Source organism: Tinamus guttatus, unplaced genomic scaffold (genome assembly GCF_059628265.1).
Source record: "Tinamus guttatus ecotype Peru unplaced genomic scaffold, ASM5962826v1 Tinamus_guttatus_pri_ptg000555l, whole genome shotgun sequence".
Lineage (NCBI taxonomy): Eukaryota > Metazoa > Chordata > Aves > Tinamiformes > Tinamidae > Tinamus > Tinamus guttatus.
In genome coordinates, this window is record NW_028289089.1 from 582533 (window position 1) to 588532 (window position 6000).

Here is a 6000-nt window from a genome sequence, read left to right on the forward strand (position 1 = left end):
GGCAGCTCTGGAGGGAAATTCAAAATCTAATGCAATCAAGGACCTTTCCTCCCTGTTTGTTTTTCCTCCCTCCATTGTGCCAGAATAGAGAGTATACCAACATCTCTAGCTACATCGTTTAAGTTCTAGCAGGCCTTTTCAAGGATGTAATTTAGCTTTCTCCCCTCTGCCCCTTCATGCAGTTTCTGCACGCTGAAATGTGGTTTCCTCTCACACAGGGAACTGAAAGCAGCAATGCGGCTGCAAGGATTGGCAGAAGGGAGCTGCTTCGAGGCTTTCGGATTAAATGAAGCTGCTGCAACACACTGCAGTTGTAAAAGGGTGAGTTCCTTGATACTCAACAGAACACAATAAGTGCGACCAAGATTATCTTTTTCAAAATGACTCTAGATTGTCTTGCTTCCTTAGCATGCTGCATATAATTATGGGAAAATTAGATTCTTACATATTTGTATTACATTATCTTCACATTCATATCTCTCCTACAGATTCAGCTTTTAAATAGTGCCCCTAAGAACATAGATAAAACAAATGTAATTCCAGTATTTCTTCCTTATGATGTGTAATGAATGATTTTATGTGTATAGAGTGCTTTTCTATGTATCAAATCAAATAATTTATCTAACTTTTTATTAATGAGATTATTTATTAGCCTTCAATTTCTCAGGAATTGGAATGTAAAGGAAAAATCATTTATGTAACGTTGTCTCTAATGTTATGTAATACAGTCACAACTGGAAGGTACTTGAAAGACCTAACTTTAGATACCTAAATTCATAGCTGAGTGTCTTGTCTATTGCCTTGCATTGCCTCTGGTGCCAGTGAAGAGAAAAAGCAGCCCTGACAGGGTCATTCAGAGCAGAAAACTGGCCAGAGAGGCCACAAAAGGTGTTTTTTTAGTCAGGCACCTAAATTAAGTGTCTAAAGCTAAATGGCAGGAGCCCAGAGAGCTGTTTCCCACAAAAAGCAGCCCTTGTCCTTACGTATTCGAGGCATTTGCTCAAGTGGAAATAAAAAGTTCACATTCTGGATGTGAGAAATGTAAGTTTCAAGTAAATAAAGATTCTTTAGGAGGTTAGGAATGACAAAACTTAGAAGCATTTTATTTTCTACAAATGTCCTAGACATAGCATCATGCTTTCCTCTGCCTTTTAGCTCTGGGCAGAACTCATACACATGCAAAATAACTCCTGGGAAGTTGGAAGGCTCATGCCATCCTAGATGTTCCAAGAGGGCTTTCTTGGCCTATGTTGTTCACCATTGATTTTTCTTAGCTAAAATATTATAATTATTCCATGTAAAAAATAGGAGTGCAGATATGGAATTATAGCAAGTAGTAAAACAAAAGCTCAGATAGGTTAGCAGTTTTTATGTATGAATAAATACTGAGATTTATCAATACACATGAAAATGAACAAAATGCCACTTACCCTTTTTTTTGGACACCAGCTTACATCAATCAGTTTGTCTGCTTTTTAAATTTTTTAAAATTATTACTGTTTGCCATACAGTCTTTCTAACTGATAGGAATACAATATATTTTCTTTTAAAAGTGTCAGGGATGGTACATAGAGAATAAAGGTTTCAGCAGGACTGTTTACTTGCACACAGACAAAATGTACTTAGATCTTGATGGTCATTTTGGTAGTTATCTTTTTGTAGTTAAACTGCACTGTGAGACATGATGACTTCTCATAATAGTCTTTATTTCAGAACTAATACTTTTTAATATAATTTGGTCCTAGACAACAGCAGTGAATCAGCGCTCTTGGACCGTAATCACAAAAGCAGGATGTACTGCTAAGAGTGGAGATACATTTCAGAAAGTAGGCTACTGGGCATAAAATATATTCAAAAATAAAGGACAGAGATGCTGATCAGAGAAAAGCGAAGTTGAATAAAATATCCAAAAAATATTTCATATTTGATTTGTAATGAAAAATGCATAATCTGTAATACTAAATCACTTTGCTATAACTAAATACTCCCTCACATAAACCCCAGATCTCTACACTTGCCTTTTCAATTGTCAAAATTTGTATTTGTCCAACTCATGCTGCTTGTCCTCTCCCCAAAATATGTCATGCAGCAAATTCAGCAGTGAAAAAGAGAGTACCTCTCTGAAAACAAGGCATGCAGTATCACAGGATAAATTCTAAATAATTTTTTATATATAAATTTGTAAATACATATTAAAATATATAATACAAAATATACATAAGCTTAAAATAACCAAGCTAACTCCTTATTTTCATTCCTCTGTATTTGATAAGAATGAAAAGTTCTATTAAAGTTTTGTAGACAGATATTCTGTAGATATTCTGTATACCATCACTATGTGTGTTTCCTGGATATTTCTAGATCCTTCTCCCGAAAGGAGATCTTGAGGAGAAACCAGGGTATGCATGAGGCAACAGACAGATGTATGCCATGAGGGAGGATAAAGCGGGTTAGTGTTCTCAGTACAGCTCCCAGAAGAGGTACTTCTAAAGAGTGCTAAGAGATCTACGGCTCATTACTTAGATGTTTAAGCCAAACACCATTATCAAGTGCTGCTGCTTCCCTGAGACCTCCTGATGGATATCCACCAGTCTTGATGCTCTTTCTGTTAAATTTCAATTAATTCCATCTTCCTTCTCAGATGTCTGTTGGGCCATCCCACATCACTATTCGCTACTCCATCTCTGCCATTGGATATGTCATGTTCTTGGCTAGACTGAGTAGCTTATGTCTGGTGCACAAGCCCTCTTCAAGAAGGACAGGTTGCTATGTACTGAATTTTAAAGTTCAAAGTTACCTTACATAAGAGGATTTTACTGTTTTTACTTGCTCTTGTGTTTTGGTTAAACATGCATAGATGTAAACTAAGCCAACAGGGAAAAAGTCTGGTGTGGCTGTCATTTATAAGTGATACCGTAGCAATGCAAACTACCTTGAAGCCAGAATAATTTCATATTATGTAGTGTAGCACAAAGGAGAGTCCACCAAACAGTTGTTTTTAACCCAATTTTCAGATTTTTTACTGATCATCATTTTTACACCCAGAAATATTTTCTACATGATTTTTAAACTTCTGGTCAGCAAGTCATTTCAAGTCATTCCTAGCTTCTGTCTCATTCAGTAATGAGGCCATCACTGTCTATAATCTGGAAGGTGAACCAAAAATCACAGACTTGGTTGAAATGAATTTAAAACTACCCATTGCAAAGAAAAATGTGCCCCTAGCTCACTATTACATAATGACAAATATGACTTATAGTATGTATAAAATTATATATATATATATGTACTTTATATATATATGCACATAAAATGTGACTTATATAACACTGTACCTCAGCATGAACAGCAAATACATCAAAGCATTACTGAGTTTGATGAGTTTTAATAAACACCAGAAACTAATATGGGCCTTAGATTAGGGTTTTTTTTTTTAACTTACTATTATTTATAATATCTTATTATCAGATTTAACAAGGTTTAGGGAAATGTTGACTATATTATAGTTTATGTAATGTTATTAGACCCAACAATCTTTGAGTTTTTGAGCAGTAGTTTATGTCTCTCCAAATCAGAAATATTATATGAGTAGCTAAAATATGTCTCTGTGATATACCTGTCATCCATTTCCTTAGATATATCATTAACAATTTTAAGAACTTTATAAGGAAAAATGTGACTTTTTAAGGAAAATTTTTCATTCTGAAAGCTGTTCTGAAGTCTAAAGAGCTAGTATCGTCTTAGTTTAAATTTGTTTAAATTATTAAACCCAAACTGAGCATGTCTATGAGCATCTATTCAGATCTCGTTGCTTTATTGTACTGTACTTTGTCATATATTGACACAGATTCTGCAAACCTTCTGTAAGCCAGCCAGCTAGCCAAGACAGCTCCTTTCTTCAAATTTCTTTGGTTGCTTAACCATGAACTTTCCAGAAACTGATTACAATTATGTTCTTGTGTTCCTATAAAGGGGGAAGAGGAGGAAAGTGTTTCCTCATTCTTTTGGACTGCTCTGAAGAGCTGCCCACTAGCAAAAGTAAAGTATGTTCATGCACTCTCTTTTCTGAGTAGAGCAATGACTCTGGGATGCACAACCCAGAAACTCAGGAGGAAGTCTACATAACTCAGCCTAAATGTCTCTTCCAAGTATCAGTCTCCGTGAGGATAACGTTTCCCTCCTCTGATCCCACTGAGCTTGCCTACTGGAAAGCTTAACTGTTAGTCACTGATTAACAGTGAATAGAAGCACAGTGTTGGTCACAAGATGTGTTCGTGGTTCATCTGGCCTTGCCAGATAGAGACACCTAATTCTGAACGAGCTCACCTAGGTCCCAGCAGTAGAAGAGTCACGCTAGTGCATCACTGAGTCCAGATTTATTTACTCCATGGTTCAACCGTTTGTGACATTCCATTCTGCTCTGTGGACACATCCTAAATCTTTTGTCACATTACTGGCTCTCCAACCTTGTCTGAGGCCATGCTCTACTAACTTCTTAAGTGATTGGCATCTAGCTGCAGATGTGTGGGCTAATATTCACTTGATCGTATTTCGACTTCTTCAGAGTAGCCCTCTCTATCTGAGCTTGGCACACTATGTTGGCACTAGAGTAGAATAGGAAGAAACAAGCGTTTTTATGGTTTGATTTTTCTCTTTCTAAATACATAAAATGCTTGAGATTTAATGTCAGCCCAAAAATGCCTGGTGGGTAGCTGAGGTGCAAATTTCCTCAATTAGATTACGCGAAATGCACACTCTGGTTCTCAGGCTGCTAAGAAATACTGCTGATTGAAGAAATGGCAGTCCTGGTATTCAGATCTGCAGGCCACTAGTGAAGTGACTAACCCAGTTGTTTCACTGTTGAATTTCGACTGATGTAGGTTATATTTCTTCCCCTTCCGGTATATTTTCTAAAACATAAGATCAAGTTCATTTGCCATCATTTGTGTTTGAAATCTGTTGTCAATAGTCTATTTTTAATCTTCAGCAAGGAATAAGCACTAGGTCAGTTATAGACCTCTTGGATCTAAAACATGTTTATCTTTCAAAAAATTTTAAAGGAAGTAATCATACCTAATTTCACCTTTATTAAAAGGAGTCATGAGTTCTTTAAGTCATTTTGTGCTCCGTGTGTAGATGGATGCCATCACCACATGGCAACACATCCTTTGTGTCTTCGAGACTTAAAAGAATCGGCATCTGGATGAGGGTCTCCTACAATGGGCATCTAATTTTTAGATGAAAAGTTAGGAGACTTCAGAGCTGTTCTGTTTTTTTACCAAGAAAATCCCTTTAGGCATAATTTCTTAAGGCAGGGCTGTTTTAGGTTTTAGAGTTATATTTTGTTCGAGATTCTTTGCAAAACAGCTAGTAAATCACAGTCCTTCATTCTCATGCTGATTCATATTCTGTAACAGAATGCTAGTAAGTGTTTTATCGTATTTAATTTAATTTTGAATCATAGCATAACTAAGATTCTATAGTTTTTCTTAAGAAAATTATCGTAGGCTCCATCAGAGTTGTTTAAATGTAGATGCATGTGTTTGTAATTTGCGTGTGTGTGCAGTGGCATATATACACATAGTGCACAAATACACACGATGTTAAATCTACATTGTTTCCTGCTCAATCTCATTTATTACTGCTCCTTCTTATATGCTTATTTAAATGATTTGTTGTCTTCTTTGCAAACATGAAAAGCCTTTATGCTTAGCCTGTAACTGATTTGCCTCTTAGCTGTTTTTTTAGGGAAGCTAGCTGTGTAGCCTTCCTACAGGGTGGTCCCTTTTACCAATTTGTTGATGTTTAACAGGACATCTAATGTTTAACAGAGCATCTGAGCTATTTCATAGATTTTAATCAGTTTTCTTTCCTCATCTTGAGTCTTCCAATCTGTAGTTGAAAATATACACAAAAATATATGGGTTTTATAAAAACCTACATAAGTGTATTTTTATATATATTTGTATATTTTATATACTTATATAAATGTAAATAACT